Here is a 20,761-nt window from a genome sequence, read left to right on the forward strand (position 1 = left end):
TGTACTCGTCCCTCTCTGGGTATATGTACTTGTCCCTCTCTGGGTATATGTACTTGTCCCTCTCTGGGTATGTGTACTTGTCCCTCTCTGGGTATGTGTACTTGTCCCTCTCTGGGTACATACTCGTCCCTCTCTGGGTACATGTACAGGTGTCCCTCTCTGGGTATATGTACTTGTCCCTCTCTGGGTACATGTACAGGTGTCCCTCTCTGGGTATGTGTACTTGTCCCTCTCTGGGTANCTACAACTTGAATTTTGTTTTAAGTCAATTAACGCAAAAATCAGAGTTCAAATTACACACAATATTAAGTTGATGTAATAACCAACATTATTACGTCAACACAACTTATAAATTAATGTTTGCAACTTAAAATGTTTATCTAAATCGATTAACTCACATTTTTATCTTGCAACCATGCATTTAATTAAGTGGAGTTGAAAGGTCGCCAGAATTCGTTTTTAGAGTGCACTGGACCCATATACAACTACTTTGCACATCATGCATGCTCACTTACACACATGAATCAATACAAATGGGCATAAGCAGAGGTTTTTCAGTTCGTCAAGTGGTCAGAGTACCCACATTGGTTTCTTTTTTGGCCTTTAATCTCAAACTAGTCTACGAACAAGGCAAGTGGAGGCAGATCATTTTTTCCCCTGAATTGTCACCACAATCTCCCAAATCTTTGCACCCTCCGAATAAAAAGGTTTGATGTGACATTACAACACTTGCTTGCTTTCTCTCACTCATTCAGTTTTGCTGTAGCACGTTCCAAGTTTGCTCAAGTAGAGAAGATGCATTAAAACTGAACATAATTTAGTTATAAATAAAAGTGAGATGTAAATAGTTTTTTAAAAAAAGGGTTAGGGTTAGAAAAAAATAGTGAGTTGACCAATGTCAAGATAATAAGAGATAAGTTTGTGCACAAGATGGCAAGTACAGGCAAGTAGGCCATCCAGTTATTTTAGCCAGGCCGGCTAAAATAATTGGTCTGCTTTTTACAGCGCCACGGCTTCCACAGATAAAATTTTTTTTTAAATGTATTGTCAAAGCATTTAATATATTCATTGATATCGGGATGTTAAGAGCATTCCATGGAATGTAACAAAAAGTGTTTCTGAAGTGAATTACCTACCCCACCTTTAAGAGACAGGTCAGGTGTGTAAACTGGAGGAAGTTTGAGTAAAATGAGGCAAAAATAGTAACAGGAGGTAAAGACGCCGGCACACAAACTACATAATTTCAGTTACAGCTGAACATTAGTGACTCTATGAGAAGCCTACTAAAAAGTGTTGTGTTGTTGTTAGCGGCTAAGCTAGCGCTAGCAAAGATGCGTGCTCATAAGTTGCTAGCTTATGTTTCTTGTTGTTAGCTTGTGTGACTAGTTAAATAATTGATGGACTACTATGGAGTGTGAGCATGGACCCGACCGGGATTTACAGTAAGGTCAGATAGACCCCACAGTGAACGGGAGAGATGTGCGGGTACTCTGATGAAGACCAATGTTGGACTGTTGGGATCGGGTTGGGATGCTACAAGGTCAGGTATAACTAGTGCTGACCGTAAAAGCCTCCGACGAAGCTGTCCTTCAACAGCCGTGTCCTCGGACCAAACAGACCGGTAAGTTCCACTTTGTGTGTGACTAAAGATGAGGCTACTTTTGGACATAATGCAATGTTTTATTTGTTTTGTGTGAGGGTGTGTGGGTCCATGTTGCTTTCTGTATGAAAACAAGAGGACATTTCCAGGGTGTCGGTCAATTTATCATTAACATAACCAACGTTTATTTCTAAATATCTATATATTTTGACCATGTTAACTGCTGTAGGCCTACTATACACTATTTAGTTGTTTGACTGATATTTAGGCAATAATTCCACTTCCATTTCGGCAGTTAAGGAGAAAATTACTTTACCTTGCTTAACGACCAACGCTCCGTTTTTGCCCCTCTTACTAATTCTTAATGTTGAGAATGCATTTTAAGCAGTTGAAAATAATTAACACTGTCTGATACCAACTTAACTCTATTAAAATGTTATTTCTAATAGTGAAATTGAAAATATGGGAGATTTCACATTATAATTGTTTAACTTTGTGAACCCTTTGTGGACTAGCCTGCCTAAGGATGGCTCTCACTAACTCTTGTATGACTGCTAATTATCCCTGTTAAATATAAGAAGCTGTTCCATCTAAACAGCAAACAAGTATTAGGAAAAACAATTAAAAAATATAAGAAAACACATTAATATACCAAACTAATCTTTATATTTGTCAGAATAATTTATTAAAAATAAGTTTGTTGTTTGTTGTGTTGTTAGTATCAGATTGTTTTGAAGATATGTGGCTTGCGAAAAATGGGTCCAGTATTTACTTGATTCTGATTGATTGATGATTGATTGATTAATTGATGATTTTGCTGCTCAACAATCAGAGTCAGTGATCAAGTTTCTCCCACTCCCACTTATGTGAGTAGACTCAATGATCAATAAAACATAAAATAATCAAACAAGTGGTTTGAAAATATCAACTCTATTTAGCTTCACAAACCCCTACATTTTGTCTGTCCATCCTACCTGTCTTTACTAATTTTCTTTGGTTGACATCTATCTCTGTCAGTCTCTTAACAGTTTATCTGTGTCTGGGCTTGTCAGCTTTAATCAACCTCACTTAGTCTAGTGGAGCATATCATCTCCACAATGAGGGAGAGCGATCCCTGCATTGGGGATACACTCAGCAGCTTCAGTACTTTTTGGACTGACAAGAAGTTGTAGTACTTCTGCAGAGTTACAATTCTAATTGTGGTGGTTGTACAAGATGTACAGCTTGATTATATATTTCCTCACTGGTTATGCTCCTTTCTGCTTGCTAATTACTTTGGTTTGGATTCTCCAAGATAGACAACTTTGTACTAAGAACATAAATAGACTTAGAAGTTGTTGTTTATGTTGTCAGAGACTGCCAATTACTTTCACAGCATGTATCAAATGCAAAATGTATGCAGCCTATATGTGTTAAAAACCAACGCTATGCACCTACCTTGTATAAGTGTACTGTCGTTAACTTCCAAGAATCCAAAGCCATGTTCTTAAAATGTTTTAGATGCTGCTCTCCCAGAATGTAATCTGCCTCAGAGGTACAGAAAATAATCATAGAATACCGTTGACGTTTGTGGTGATTTCTCCCGCCTCTCCCTCCTCTCCCCCCTCCTCCCCTCGAGTAAACAGGCCCTGACTCAAGCCACACTGAGCTTCATGGCTGCCAACTAGCCTAAGGGAGGACAAGGAACATATTGCTCCCCCTGCCTAACACATCCAGGATTAAACATTAATTCACAGGGCTCTGAAACTTTAATATCTGGGCATGTGTGAGTGAGTTATGTAAATGAAGCTCACACTTGTCATGTAGGTTGGATGATATAACAATTGATTTTTTAAAGATATTTGCTCAATTAAATGGTACAAAATGTAGCCAAAGTAAATGAGCAAAAGTCGTCTGAATTGTTTTTAAATGAATAAATATATACATTTGATCTTGGTTATGAATGCTGTCCGGCTGTTAGATATGGTTTTCCAAGAGGCGGATATAATTATGGATATAATGATGAAACTGGCCAAAGAATGAAATAACCAGAAAATGTTAAAATTAAAAAACAGCATGTAAAATGTAAAACTTTCTCAAACAATCAAGCTTTTTCTTTCTGAATAAAGCGTTGCTTATTCCCTTGAGTGATTTAAAAATATGTTTTAAATTGGTTTAGGTGACCTTGGTGTTGATTGCTTTATAGTGAGGAAATTAGAAGCTTTCAGAGAAAGAAAGGTAACGACACCCCACCATATTCAATCAGAATATGTAATGATGCGAATATACAGTGCCCTATACTGTATGACTAACGCTACAGCAAAAAATGCAATCACATCAAACTTTAACTGAGAGAAAATGAAGGGAGGTTTTGATTTTCCCACTCGGCAGAGAGTGAACCATTTCAAAAACCCTGCCTAAATTCAGCTTGTACTTGTAGTGTTTACCAGCACAAGCCAAACACAAGCTTTCTCTCACTCAAACACAGCCACTCACTCAATCTCCATCCCTCGTTCTGTCTTAAAAAATGACATCGGCGCACAAACATCTCTAAATAATGAAAATGTGCTCTCAGGGTCAAGCACCTCCTTAGCTCAACCTGTTTCCTGTCAAACAGTCAATACACTGCTGGAGTGAAGAGGGAGAGTGAGGATGTGGGAAAAGATCCCACTTCAACCCTGAGGTTAGAATACAGCTCTCCCTGCAGTGGAGCAGGCAAACCGGAGGAAGCAGTAGATCGGTCGGGCCCTTGTGTGTAGTAGCCTTGACGCTGTGTGATTCATATCGTCCCCTCATCTTTTTTGCATGCTTTCAGGTTTCAACAACAACAAAAAACAGTTGCAGGGCCCAAGTTGCACAATGTGGTGCGAATGTGGCCTATTGTGCTTAGGTAAAAACTGTGAGGAAGCGCTTATTGCCACTTTCCGAACATCTGATCCACTTTAAAAGTCAGGCATCCCTAACATAGCCTTGGCCATTGTTGTGGCTGACTCTGGGACTAACCACTCTCATTTTAATCAGCAGGTAGCAAGCATGAACGATGTCAACTTGGCATGGGCATTGAAGAGCCCTACAATGTATTCACCGACAAATAAACTGCACTGCAGATATGGTGGCACTGAAGACTTCATACTAAGCAGCAACCCCTGGGGCTGAGCAGTGAATCCTATGCAGTGCATTGGTGCAAATATCTACAGTTTGTCGACTGGCCACTTGGGGCCTGCTCCAAAAAGGAGTCAATTACTATAGACATATTAAAATGCCCTAATTTTGCAGAAGAAATAAACATGTTTACAGCATGCTTTAATTAACAAATTGTTTAGGTCTCGATAGCATATTTCCATGTTCATGACCACTGTACAATGGTTGATATATTATATAAAACCTTTCAAGGCCTAAACATAACATGTAATACATTATAAGGGGATGTTACTGCTTTGAGTGACATATGGGTGCCATCCCAGGTCTCTGACTGCTAGATGTCTGCTCTGCTGTGTAACCCGGCATTCATTTCAGAAGCAATGATCATATATGATAAGCCAGGAGTTTTACCTCCCACAACCACACCTGCTTTTGTTACACATAAAACCTACACTGTACAAATAAATAGCGTGTTTTAACTTAAAAACACAAGTTCAAGAGCTGCCTTATATACATGAGTTGACTTAAAGTCAAAATGTACTTTGTTTCAACTCAAGTTATACAAGTTGTTTTATTAATGATCATCCATTGTTATAACTTAATATTTTGAGTTAAAGAAAGTTACAATTTTACATTAGCGATTCAAGAAATGTTCATTATCTAGTGGTCAAATCAACTTTAAATTCTACTTTATCTTAACTCACAATTCTAAGCAAGGAGAACTTGTAACTATATTTATTTCCAATTCACAAAATCAAGTTATGTTGACTCATGATTTCAAGGCAGCAATTGCACTTACATTTTCATACTAAGTAAACTACTGTTTTTTATTTCTAACTCTTATTATAATGACAAGTTCACCAGTTTCCTTAAACTTCTTACTGACTCAACTTAGAAAATTAAACATCACCCAAATGTATATAAAAAGGAGATCGAGGCTTGAAGTTACTGCAAATGCTCTTGCATTTTTATTTTTGAAGTAAAACAAATACATATACAGTACAAAACAGATATACATACATTTGAATTATAACATTTCATTTTACAAATAGGACAGAGGGAGAAAAGAGGTGCTGCATGAGAAAAATATAGAGCTTTTTGAACATTAAAGAACAATATAATCCTTTATTGTCATTATACGATCAAATCAATTTTTTACGATGTATACCCACCAGTTATGCTGAGTTCGCTACTTCATAACTCACTTTCATTTAAAAAAAAGAATGTTTAAAATGCATTATTTTTTAAGTCTACAATGCTTATGCCGGACAGGAAGTCAATTTAGGCCTGGCAGAAACCCTGGTGTTTTGGCTCTCCCCTGAGCAGTCTCTCCAACCTGCTGCCTCCTTCTCCTCTACCTGCCTGATCTTTAGTTTCTTTTCTCTGCATAAGTACTTACACAGAAGCATAATAACTTTGGGGGATGGTGACTCTTACATTCTCCCCATTTTTTTGTCCTTCTCTCATACGTGACATGATTGCAAATGTGTTACTTGCGTTTTTCATTTGTTATTGTGTGTGCGTTTGAATCTCTGTATATAGTGTCTAGTCCTGTGGGGAATAAAGATGATCAGTCTCTAGAGAATCTTCACATCTTTACACGTTCATATGCAGAGCTCCCCGCGGGCTCTGCCACCGTCTCAGCATATCATCTGCAGACAGTTAAGACACCTCAAAGTTAAAAACGCTGAGTTTACTTATTGAGTTTTGACATTGTTCCTTCAATCCCCTCTAGCGTTATCCTGACAGGGGTTCTTTATTCCCTTCTGAATTGTACTGAGCAAAACCTGTACTTCATTGGACATACGTTAGTGTCTTAAAACATAACATGTATTTCTAATGGGAGAGTGTGTAGAAATAAGGAAAAAATAAAAGATACATCTCAGTGATCAGAAGAGATAACATGCCTATGTCTATGCTACAGGAAAGCAGTTAGCGAAACGTGCGCAGCGTCATCAAGTCACTTCAGCGTTTGGAAAGAGTGAAGAAATTAATCTTAGGTAGAGTTTCCGCTGCATCCTCTTTAACTTGCATTAGCAGTCAACACACAGGGCCACGCGCGGCTCCAGAAAGTCCGGATTATCATGCAGAAGCACCCAGGACCTTGCCCCCCACACTCTGTTAAAACATCTACCCCACGGTGTATGATGCAGCGGGAAACACAGGAAATGAGAAGTGGTCCCCCCCCCACTGGGCATGGCTCACCTCATGGGTTCAAACATTTATCCTTCAGGGTCATTGAACTGAAAAAGGGGTCGTTCCACCTGGTTTCCCTGGAAACTGTTTCTGGGGGAATTGTAAAGAGATTTTTCTTTTTTGGCATTTTCAAGTAATTTGAATTGTTCTGAACAGACTTCAGATGAATTGTCGTTTTATGCCCTTTTTATTTTATGTAAGACTTTTCTGGAAACATTAGTAGGTTATTTGAACCGCTCAGTTATGTTTTCCTAAAAATATTTTTAGTATGGCCTCTCTCTAGTTTCAAAGGACATGAAGCTAAACACACACACACACACATGCTTACAGACTCAGTGTGTATAAATAATATGACAAGTAAGTACATGACAGCACTCTGATGTCCTGAGGTGGAAACTGGCGAGATTTAATTTCAAACAGCATTTAAATATATTACATAAAAATGATTATTCCATGCAGCCTTTTTCCTTGCAGCACTTCAGAATGACTCTATGAGAACATTTAGTCTTTCTTCTGTCTTTTGACAAACAACTTTTATTCAGTACACCTTTTATTTATTATAGAAATGGAGAAAATGCAAATCTCCCTTAACCTTACATGACAGTAACATCAATACTTACATTTCTCTGCTGTAAAAATTAAATAAACTTTTTTTTAAAGCTGACCTTCCCATAACACATCTATACGACTGAGTTAGGAATGCAATGAGCTTTCTTGTACTTAACGATGTGTGTGGGTGGTGTGCTGTTGGAGGGCAGCACCTTACACCTCCTCTACCTGTCCCACGGCCTTCAATGTGGGTGCATATTATACAAGTAAAATGTCACCATGATAAATCTAACCTTTCCGGGGAGCCCTTAGTGGCTGCATACCTGTGTACTAGCATTAATAACCAGATTTATCAAAGGGAAGTTTTCAGTTGCATTACTGTTTGGGGAGTAATTGCTGTCAGTGCTGCGGGTCATAAATCCTGACACCTCAATCATAGCAGCTCAATAAATCACAGTAAAAACAGTTCACATCTGATGTTCACTTTCCCCCTGCGCTGGCTGCTAACTACAAACGGCTGCAGGACAGAACTGAGCGAACACTGTGTCTCTCATTATTGAAACTCCTGTAGGCTTACATCCAGGTACCATTTTCATGGGTGAGAAAAAGTTAACGACATTAAGTGAGCGCCATGTTCTTTCTCCAGATTTCTCCTAATAGTCTCAGCCAGATAATCAAGTTCCACCTTGGGTTTAAACTTTTAAACCGGTAAGCAACCCCTCCCCCTGTCGGTTTCCATTGCTCTGTATATTAGTTACTGTGACAATTCACAGTCCGTGCCATTTACCTTGAATGAAGGGGGCACAAGTCACATTATTTTAATTATTTGTTGAGACAGCATCGGGCGATTTATTAAACAGCGAAAATATCTCCTGTGTGGAGGGTCCTTTCCTCTTTGTTAAGGCGTGTAAATGATCGCTCCTTTGAAAACCTGATGGGATGAATTTAAGCTCATGAGGAAAGCCGCTGTGTCATGCATCAGGCAAACAGTTTGTGAAAAGAATACTTCTAATAGACCAATTGATAATGTGATTGTGAGTGGCAACAGTATACATGCTCATAAAGCTACACCCATTGGTAATCTATAAGTATTTTGCAGAAACTTCTTTGAATCCCAACCTCTATTATGAACTTCTAGAGGCTTAAAGTAGGTGTTGGTGAACTGTAGGTTAAAATAATGTGTTGGTATACTATAAGGTTAATTGCATAGAGTCTCTTGAAAAGAGAATAGTAAGTAACTCTTCTCTTCTTCACAGTGGCTGAGAGCTGAGCACACTGCAATTTAAAGAAAACACATGCAAATACAGAAAACACAATATTTGATGACATATGCAATTTGTAACAGTACAAAAAAAAAATGCAGCAAATAGAAACACGAGGAGGATTTGAAGCCTTGTGTTCTATTTGCATATGTGTTTTGTTTAGCTCTCAGGACAACATTACTTCTGGACAGTCTCTGTTTTCTGAGCTATATACACTGTTGAATAACGATGCCTCTGCATATGTAAAATAATGCAGAATAATGAATAAAAAACCTTTTTACCTGTTCACTTGCCATTCCAGAGGAATAGCAGGTGTGGTATTCCTACATGTTTTATGAATGTTTGGATGGAATGAAGAAAGGTATTTTGTTAGGACCATTTTTTATCTTTTTTTTTTTTTAGCATATTGTTTATTATATTATAACTTAGTACTTTTTTAGCATATTGTTGTGTTGTTTGTTTATTATATTATAACTTAGTACTTTTTTAGCATATTGTTGTGTTGTTTGTTTATTATATTATAACTTAGTACTTTTTTAACGCATTTCAGATATGCAACACTAAGCTGTCTGTGGCTCTTTCCTGCTTTAACGCTGCAAATTTCCCCTCTGTGGGACTAATAAAGGTGATTCTGATTCTGATTCTGAATATGTAATTTGGACTGTCCATCACAAAGCGTCAGACAGACAGACAGACAGACAGACAGACCAACTGTCCCCCACTGCCGTTAGCCAATTTTGTCTGTCAACCCCCCCCCCCAAAAAAAAGACTGCTTTGCTCGTGGAGCTCTTTATCATTCAGCCACAACAGTGTTCCTGATTGTGCATTACATGCTTGTCTCCGGCGTGGAGTATACTGTAAGTACAAGCGAAGCTCCTGTTGCTGATTGAGGGTAAATGTGGACCTCCAGATGTGTTATTCTTCTTTCATTGTTAGACCTGTAAGGAAAGATAGATGGAGCCTGTCCGCCTGCAGGTAATCTGATTATGGGACCATTAATAAAACATCATTCATTAAGAGGCTGTATCAATCCGCTGTCAACATCAAGTGGTTCTCTCATCAAAGAATAACAGAGCGAGGTGGAAAGAGAGACAACGACAGGAGACACTATTCGTCACAGTATTGCTCTGTCCTTGTTATGTATTTTATAAAATCCCATTTTGTATTGATCATGTTGTCTTAACGTGCCTCTGCACTCTAGGGACGCAGTTAAACAATGTAAATAATTGATTTAGGCTCTTCTATTGACAGGGTAGTGGAACTGTATGTTAATCAAGTTAACTCAATTTTCCTATTTCACTTTTATGCTTTGTGATTAAAGCTTTTCTATGTGCATTATTTGCACCTTTCCGTCTCACTTATTCCTCCACCTCTTTCTCCATTCTTATAAATGCTTCTCCTGCGGCAGAGTGACAATAGCCGCCCAGCCTCCGGATCCCACAGGGCCTTCATTATGACTGACTATATTATGTAAAGCACTTAAAATGCCTAGTTCTGCTCCCTGCCTGGCTCTATTTTAGTTCCTAAGTGCCGAAGTCTTCTGACTGATGGTCCTCAGGGACCTTACGCATTGGGTTTGAAATATTTTTCTCATATTGTCTCCTCACTTAGCAGTATATCTTCAGATACAAGCACCTTCTATCAGAATGGTTGACAGTGTAGAGTAAGTGAAAGCAGGGCTTAGACTCCTGAGATGAATATAATGTGCCTGTAAAAACCAAATGAATGATAATTTTTTTGCGAATTTCAATATGTAAATTACAATAGAGAACTTTTGAATCATGAAATACATGTTTGCAAAACTCATTTCAAATTCCTACTATTTTAATTTCCTTCCCGCCGATTTCTTCATCTTTAAACACAATAACTTCTTGGTGGGAAGATGATTCAAAGCAAATGCTTCCATAATTAAAACATAGCCATGGGTGAGAAAATAATTGATACTCAACATTTCAGGAAATTCGAAGCTGTTGTGAAGCTGTTTTCACTGTGATTCATGGTTGGTGATAACATTATGGAATCCAGACATAGAAGGTTATATCGTGTGTATGGCATTTTCTCCACGGAGAGATATTTAATTGAATCTCCCCCTGCGTTTCCACTGATTGCACTGTAGCCCCTTTTCAATCCTGAACTATTTCCATTCTACTCAACTTGCATACTGCGCTGAGCTTTGAGTGTGTGTGTGCGCTCATCTGTCTGTGTGTGTGGGTGGATCAATGTGGGTGTGTACAAATGATTGAGAGAAAGCAGTAAAAAGTGATTGTGGATTTTTGTCTTGGCAATGTAGGTGGAATTTGTGGCGTGTGTGATGGATTTGTGTCTGATTGTCTCCGAAAATCACCACGAACAGAACCGAACGAATCCCTAATTGGTTTGGCTCTATATTTACAGCAGATATGCCTGCAGTGAATTGCTGTCTCCCCTGAAACAGGTTTCTTATGATGCTTCCCTCTCCAGAGCGCTGGTTCACATGCAAGTCGTCTCCAGGTTGCACTCAGAGCTGAAAAGATGGCCATGCATTCTCTATAGAGAATGTAAGGGATTGGCTCTGCAGGTGACTGGAAACAGAGATGATTCGGCCATCGCTGAGTATCTTTTCTGGTTCTCGTTCATTAGTTCTCCTATGGGGAAACTTCTCTGTTGGGCCCATGTCTGCTACAGCAGCCAGAGCAGATGGCCGACTATTTACATGCAAGGAAGCCCATCTAATGCAGGCGCTGTGCTGCAGCGTTACCAGTGACAGGGGAAAAGGGTTGATGGAATTTAAAGTAAATTAGCTTTATCATACGTAAACGTTTACTGCAGCCCCGTGAGTCAACCCTTTGGGTGTTCTGGTGAAGGTAGAGGAGAGCAGGAAATACATATTTTACAACTTCAATTAATGGATGTTTTTCATTCCATCAAACCCTGCTTATATACTATTTATGGTCAAAAAGTAATTCAAAATGTATTGTATCTGTATTGTTACTGCTAGAGTCCACCTTTCTCGTGCGGTTGTTCACATGGCATTAATGAGTACAGTGTTAGGGTGACTTTGTAATTATATTCCAAATGAAACAGATATATTATTGCAAATAAAAAAATCAACGGTGCTTTACATGTCAGTTTTAAAGAATCGATCAAAAGATATCATCAGGCAAATCGTTTTCTACACAATAAATGTGGTCTCTATTCTTGTTCTACAAAATATGAATTAATCATTAGCCTGAATGTATGTGCTTATAATTCATAAATGTTACTTATACATTATAACATTCTTGTGGAGTCCTTAGGATACTTGGCTCTAAAAACAGACTCACAGCCATGAGAGGTTAACATTATCTGCTGTTTGGAAACGCCAAATTTGATTCATAGCTTTTGCTCTGAATACCCAGACACACTAACTAAATGGCCCTCTGTTGGCGTTAAAAAAAGGGAGTATAATGCATGCTATTAGGCTGGCAAATAATGTCTATAGCTGCTAACTAGAAAAAGAAAAAGGAAAGGAAATAGAAATCTGTTGGGTTTATTCACTCCTCGGCTGAAAGGCCTCACTGTCCATCTTACCTCAGAAAGCCTTATCAGGTAATTAACGTCATGAATGGAGGTTTAATGACCCTCACATCAACCTTGTTTAAAGGAAGTAGAATTAAAGATGCTATCTGGACATGTAATAATTCAGGAAGAGCCGGGGTAGCAGGGAAGGCAAGCCTGAGCATCAATGTCATCGTTCTGCTGATCAGGCGCTGAGAGTTCAGCTCCTGCATTATGAGAGCCCCTTAAGGCAAGCAATGCTCCCCCACACCTCCAGACTGCTGTATGTGCTCTCTGCAGCAGACGCAGAAGAGTTCACACTCAATAATTGGTCTCTGACCCAGCATGACCATGTCTGAGCTACAATTTGGATGGAGGCGGTAGTTGCAAAACAAATCACAGATTAAGAAACTATCATTAAATGAAAACAGTTTCCCAATAAATGTAGGAGTACAATATATAATTTGAAAAAAATTCAGAATTGACAAAAACAACTCACTGAATACTAGTCTCATCCTTATACTTGCAGAATAAAGTGCATGAAAAGCCTTTTTCTGATTCAAACGGCACAATCAAAGGCCACTTTTTATTTTTTATTTGTATTAGTTTGGTACCGTTTTAATGGGTGTTGGAACATCCTTGTATTGTAATCATGACCAATCAACTCAATTGATTTCCTTTCCTTTAAAAGCTGTGCACTCTGTACGAACATGCTGAAGCTGTTTTATGATGAAGAGGCTGGTCTGAAGGGGACCCTCTACAGAACCTCACTATACTCTTGTCAGAATTGGGGCTGAATAACAACAGATGGATATACAGCTTCCTACATTTAAGACAGGGAGGAGATTACACATCAGGGAGTGTTCTCCTGAAAGGAAAACTGTCTTGCTTATTTTCTCTTGGTTGGAGCACTGCACCGCGGCCCTGCTCTGGCTTTCCTTCTGTGCCTTTTTATTCTAACACATACATTTTGCAGCCTTTTTACATTTTGACTTATTAACACCTTGTTTTGATTCAGGGTAACGCTCTTTCAAACTGAAATTTGATTTGTCTTTGGTCATCGTGATGATTTAGAAAAAACATGGATTTCAACCCTTTAGTTGACTCGCAATCCATCATGGTGCTTTCTGACAGTTAATCATATCAGTGACGCAAATGTATGCATGTGATATACGGCGTGTTATTTTTAACTGAAGGGATTTGCTGAACATCAAAGCCAGGTTGGACAGTTTGTCAGCCGGAAAGAGTTGACAAGCTTTTGAAAAGGATTAGTACATTTATATAGAGCCTTGGACATGTAGGATCATTTTGCTGAGATGGCATCTAACAATAGAATTAAAGCTTGAATGGCAGTTGTTTGAATAAGTCGACAGAAATGTAAATTAACATAAAAAAAACAATATCTGTACAATCCAAAGTCCAGACCTTCTCTGTTACCAATAGATGACCTGAATCATCCTATAAAAGATAAAGAAATATGGTGGGGTGTAAAGGGCATCATTAAAACACTTCCCACTGAGTTTAGGTCCCTTAGGCCTTAATTATATGTCACAAGTGTATGGATTGCAGTGAAGTGCTATCAGGCTATTTCTCTCATCCACACACGGAAAGGAAATGTGTCCTAATGGCACCATTACGTGTGATGCACAATATTTAGTTAATTTCCTTTTTTAATATCAAAGTGGATATCATTGTACACGCAACAGGGAGTTAAAGATCAGCATAAGTGAACATAAAATTGCAATTAGAAATAATGATGCAAAATCTTCAGTAGCCAGACACAAACATCATGTTAGCTCTTTTAGATTTATGGGTGGAGATGTAATGGAAATGCCACCTACGGGAGGAGATAAGATATGATTCCCGAAAGGGAAAGAAGCATAGATGGGATTTTATGTTCAACGCTTAAACCTCAAATCGAGCAAATAAAAAACGTAGTTTGGCTGGTTGCCTTTTAAAGACAGATTGTGTCCCCTCAGTCATGCTTCATGTTTTTCGCTAAAGAAGAAGCAGTTTAGGTTGGTCAGTGGCCTCTGTAGTTGATTGAAAACACTGTCAGATTGTGTTTGTGAAATCTTTTTACATTCTGCCATGTGGTCGGCCCTCTTTGACAAACACAAGCTGCAGAGATGAAGGCATTTCTATATATCTTGATGTCAAAAAGTCCCCAAATAATAAAGATTTACAGTACAAAGTAAATTTGAGTTTAGTGCCTCGCTCTTATAATACACAGAACATTAGCATATATTTGGGTTGGGCAAAATACATTATACTGTATACGGTGCAACTGTAATGTGTCCTCGCTTATGCAGCCTCTTAGCAAAGTAACCTGATTTGGAAAAATGGATGAGGGGAACTCTGGTTATTTGATTGCAAGACATTTCCACAGTATCTTGTCAGCTTTGTGAAATGAAGATGAGCAAACACTGCAGGAAAAGTCTTCCTTTTTATTTTGATATGCTCTGAAGTGCAATTTGTGACATTTTTATTTTGGTTTTAATTGCACTGAATGGAGGTTTGTATTTATTTACAACCCTGTTGTAACTTAAAGGGGACCTATCATGCAAAATGCACTTTTTGATGTCTTTTATACATCAATACGTGTCCCCGATGTGTCAGGGAACTCACGCAGCATCAGAAAATAAAACCCTCCGTACCCAAATCTCTAAAAACGGGGGAACAACGGAGCTGATCCAGATTTGCCTTCGATATGACATAATATCGGAAAGGTGGACCCACAGCACTATCAGAAAGTTGCTATCAGAAACAATGCCCGACTGTTTTGGACGTAATATGGTCGGTGTTTACATTAGCATCGCTAACACTCAGAGCTAACCTGTACTGGAGAGCATGTGTGTGAAGAAGCAGGAAATAAAAAGGAACTCACCTTGTGGTATAAGCGGCAAGAGAGAAAGCCTTTGAGCTCCATACTGTTTCAGAAGTAATCCTTGATAATCCATGATATGGCATTTCATTTTTTTTTATCAATTCATTTTTTTTTTCAAAGCTTCGTACCCCAAATCAGCACTTTTGAATCAGGAAGTGAAATAGAGGGATATGAGGCACGGCTAGAATGGGTGATCTGTTTGGTATTTTGAGCAAAACACTTTATAGACATGTTTTTTATATATTTGTATATATCTGAGACCTATGCTATTGCCTAAAAATAGCATGATAGGTGACCTTTAAACTCTTCAATTAATTTTTGACACATAAAGTTTTATATTTTCAACTTTTTTGTTTGAATATCTTTTTTTTGCAAATTAAATAATGAACTAGTCAAAGGTGAATGAATAACGGATTTTTTTTTTTAAAACAATTTACTCATTGAATATTACACTTTTATAGTGGCACAAAATCGTGTATACCGTATAATAGTTGGTCCATATCTCACTGCTGGCTTGTTTTTTTACATATGCTGGCTGAGTCCTGCAGGGGAGGTGCTAGAAATATTGTGCTATGTACATTTCCCCGCTGTGGGATCAATAAAGATTTTCTGATTCTGAATTTGACATTATAACTATCCATAATCCCTGACGTTTTACCGAGACTTTCTCGGTGCCCTTAAACATTCTTGCTTTTCGTCCCCAAAGTGGGCTCCTGGCAGCACGCCATATCAAATGCATTTTTTTGAATCCTGTTGATTCTTGACAACAAAATTGTACTATGGTTGCTCGTGAATTGTTACTGAAAGATCCTCCGCCGTGCCTTTCCACCCAGTTCACGGTAGGTCGCCCAAATTCCTAGCTTATAAAAGTGGGAAAACACCTTAGTGCAACTAACAGCCGCTTAAATTTTGATGGTCCACATTCCAAGCGTTCTGCACTGTGAAGGAAAATCGAGGAGTGTCATATTTATTGTCAGTGGATCGGCTCAAGGCATTTTAACGTGATGCTATTTATTTTTTTAGCTGTTGTCGTCTAGCTTTTTGTGGATCTATTTGTTTTCTCTTATATAGAGTGTATCACAGCCAGTACATTCCTGCAAATACCTGAATATTGATAAACAATAATTAACACAATGACTTAAAATTGGCAGTAAACTAGTTGTATTAATTCACATATTTTCAAACTTTGCGTAAAAACAATTAAAGGCCAAACCAGAGGTGTGGATTCACAAGTTTCCTATTACCTTTCACTTATCTATTTTCTGATTCTATCTACGAAACATGCACTTAAACAAATACTTTATCCTGATCCTTCGCTGATTCATCACAATTAGCCCTGATTGACAAATCTTTGTGCTTTGGGCTCAGTGTGGACGATGCACATGTTTCACAGTTGGATATCACAGCTGCCCACTTACCTGGAATTAAAGCTGATTTTATGAGCCGCTGTTAAGCTTGGAAGTCCCAGTGGGAATATAGGATGTTCAATATGAAAGGAAAAAAACTAAAAACATGCTGACATTTGCAGTAATGCTGAACACCTTAAATTTCGGCAACCTGTTCTTCAGCTGTGGGCTTGTCAGGTGGGCCGGCACACATTAATGCACATCCACACATGTTGCAGCTGTTTCATACTTAGTGTTAAATCGTATGAAGGCTTGTGATATCAACAATTTCCTGTTTTATTTGACAGCTATTGCCTTTCGCTGCAATTTTTTCAAACTGACCACAAGATGGAATATGCCAACCTGTCCCTCCCCCCTGTCACTGTCTGCTTTATCTCCTTTGCATTACTCAGAGGTAATTTACAATGCCTGTAGCGTAATGGTTCCTTAGTATCCGTCCCCACTGATCATCAAACAAGCTTCCAGCCGTGGCCTCTGACTGCTGCCTCCCTATCATCCTCTTCGCAGCAAACACCAAACAGAGAGGAAGGGAGACTGTGTATAAATAGAAAGGGAGAGGGAGCGATCAAAATGAACAGAGGGAGAGAGTTATCGGTTCGATTGAACGACGTTTCTTTTCTCCAGTAGCACAGGGGAGATTTCATTGAAAGGCTGTAGCAGTCTATCGATCGGCCCTCAGGGATAGATACTGTGAAGGCAAGGATGGAGTGAGAGAGAGGGAGAGAAACACAGGCAGAGTAGCATTCAGTTGTGTTACAGGAGAACAAGAGTGAGAGAAAGAACCGTAAGGAACAAAGGGAGAGAGACCTCACAAAATGTAGAGCCTTGTTTTTTTACTCTGCTGGTCAACTGCTTCAATAGCCATGAGCTGTACACGCTGATCCTCAGTTTGGCAGGAAGGGAGGAAAGAACCTGAGTACATAGAGGTCTGGTAACACTGTTAAACCCTGGAGAGCGGTTCTCGTGAAAATATATCACAAAAGAAAAAAGGCATTGTGATTGAAACCGTGATACAAAAGTGTCTTGAGTTTTTTTTTTCTGAGCAATGCAACAAGTTTGCTATATTGACTTCTTTAATGAAAGGAATGTCATTTTTTTTTTAATTGTCACCTATTAATAAACTAAAGGCCACATTCAGGACATCCACTTGCTGTTGTGAAATTATCAATGACTTAAAGTGGACCTGTCATGCTATATTTGAAATATATATTGTAGGGCCATACCTATATAAAACATGTCTGTGAAGTTTTTTTTCAAAATACCAGACGATCACCCATTGTAGCCATGCCTCATATTGCTCAAACCCCTCTTTTGAAACCCTGGTAGAGAAACGCAGATTTTGGGTCCTTAGCTTGAAAAAAATAAATAATAGGAGGCGGAGCTAATGCCTGATCAGAATTCTACCGGAGATAAAGTAAAATTCGGTTGTGATAAAACGCCATCCTGTTTAAACCACGTCAAGGATTATTTCTGAAATAGTATGGAGCTCAAATGCTTTTTCTCTTGCGGGTTTATCACAAGGTGAGTTCCTTTTTTATTTCCTGCTTTTTAAACACATGTGCTCTACAGTACAGGTTAGCTCTGAGTGTTAGCGAGACTTGCTAATTTAAACAAAGACGTCCAAAACACGTCAGGCATTGTTTCTGATAGCAACTTTCTGTGGGTCCGCCGCCGAATTGACGTCAGTTCGGATGGAATCTGTATCCGCTCGTTGTACACCCGTTTTTAAAAGATTTGGGTACGGAGGAAAAGAGAGAGCGTTTTATTTTCTGACGCCGCGTGAGTTCCCCGACGCACCAGGGACACATATTTATGCATAAAAGACATCACAAAGTGCATTTTGCATGATAGGTCCCCTTTAAATCAAAAAGAAAGAAGGTCATCTTCAACTTTTGTTACTCTGACGTGCAAATTGGATCAATGGCAACCTGTTTTCCTCACAGCATACAAAATGACTGCCATGACTTTTTCAGATTTTGACCTTTGACCGAAATTGGTGCTTGTGACACCCTAGGGCGAAATAAACGTCCCAGTACAGAAAAAAAAGCTGGAGGCCTTCAGAGCTATTGTGAATGATTAGTGCAGTTCTGGCTGGCTAGCAGTTGGCTCAGCTGCATCAGTAGTAGCCCTATGAGTAGTCCCTTTGTCATCGAGCTATTAGAACCACACTTTTCAAAAAGAAATGCTGATAGGTATTGCATTATGTTGATACCATATCACTATACAGTATGTTCTGGTTCTAGGTATACTGATAAAATAGCCACAATGGCTAAAACAACTTTTTCAGAACATGCTTCAGAAACTTTCAAAGCCACAAGTATTTTCTTGAGTCCAAAAAATATTCACATTTTAATCATCACTTGTTAAAAATAACAGCAGAATATAATAAAGAGCATATTGTTATTAAGTAGAGATGACAAATTGTTCACATTTAAAGGCATTTTGTGGCCAGGTAGTTTGCTCCCAATTAGCCTTATGTCAGCTTTACTAATCCCATTCCCCTTCAAATTCATACTTTTTAAATGTTGCCTTTGTAATTCAAGCAGGGCTACAAACATACAAACATATATTTTAACATACCAAAGTTAATTTAAACTGTCCTGTGATCAAAGTGTTGTCTCTACACCCGAAAATAATCTTTAGTTGTCAGTGGAATAATAAAAACGCCGGAGAGATAGGAAAAAAGGATTAAATGTATCTGGTTACGTCTTAAGCTGTATGTGAGGTTTGGCAAAATGTGAACACGACTGAGCAAAACTCAGAGCAGCATCTTGTCATCAAAATGTGTGTAACTGATCCTCTTTAAGGTCAGTCCAATTTAGGCAAGCGTTTGCCGAAGTTGCACCTGACTTCAGGGCCAAAGCCTTTAATCAGCAGCTGACAAGCAGGAACTTGCCCTCGGTTGAGGCATTTATTCACCAACAAATAGCTTACTGTACAATGTTTTATTTTCCTATGTAATCTGCAACTGATTCAAAATGTTCGGCACAGAATTAGCAGAGGTTTTTGTTAGGACTATTTGTCAACTTTAATATAATCCCCTCATGCACGGGCTTTGAGAAACTATTCCAATGCTGAATTGGACGTCAAATTCAATATGTAACGATTGAAGCTTCAAAGCATTCGGGTCAGCTGTATTAATAATTTAGCTGCCCTTACCTTGAATTTAAATTGTCTTTCTTCACAGGTAGGATTATGTGGGGATTATGTGTACATACATAAACATAAGTGTGTGTGTGTGTGCGTCAAGATTTCTAAGCGCTTTGAAAGATCCAATTTGTGCCTCAGCATCAATCTGTACAATCTCAATGATTTCTTCACTGAATTATCATAGATCAAAAATCTATTGCTTTTTAAAAGTTCTGCTTTTCACGGAAATCTCTTGACCCACTGCACAAATTGTCTTGAACTCAAGACCAACTTTTTTTTTTCAACATCTCTTTATTTATTTTTATGCATAGAAATGACACTTAATAAACAAGACAGACTTTACGTACTATCAGCAAAACAAACAAAACAGAAAAAGAAAGAAAGAAAGAAGAAAATAAAATAGAAACACATCCCAAACAATAGTCAAGTCAGAGTCCTGCATCGGGTCGGGTATCCGCGGGTACCCGACGGGTGACCCGCAAAAAAGGTGATTTGCGGGTGGTATTTTTTCAAACGCTTTTTTCCGGGTTCGGTTCTGGGTAAAACAAAGATGATGCGGGTCGGGTTGCGGGTGTTGCATACTAAATATATTTAAATAATAATAATTTAGTTTAATGTTTAAATCCTCAGACCTCTCCCCCGCGGGACCGAGCATAATCATAACCTCTGCAGCGCATCAATCTGCTGCTGAGCGCGCCACATTCTGAATGGCTGAGGTGAAGCTCTCTAGCGGAGAATACAGCATTTTCAATAACTCTTCCTCAGGAGCGAAATCCAACGTCTGGGAGGCTTTTGGTGTCATCCTAGATGCAGAAAATAACCAACATCCCAGGCTTTTTGAGCCAAATATGCAACTGCGTGTGTTAATAATTGCACGTTTTCACTGCTTATATATATGCAGACGACAGTTGAGACCGACGGCACTCTGCTCGGCCTAGGTGACCCCAGCCGCAACACTCGTCGCACAGAGGGCACAAGTCGGAGGTGACGAGTAAAGACGGACCCTTCACAAACGCGAGCGAACCGACGGTACCACTACTTCGACAACTTATTTCAACCTCCCCCGCTCTCCATA

The sequence above is a fragment of the Notothenia coriiceps genome, unplaced genomic scaffold (assembly GCF_000735185.1).
Source record: "Notothenia coriiceps isolate Sejong01 unplaced genomic scaffold, NC01 NC01_scaffold00019001, whole genome shotgun sequence".
Lineage (NCBI taxonomy): Eukaryota > Metazoa > Chordata > Actinopteri > Perciformes > Nototheniidae > Notothenia > Notothenia coriiceps.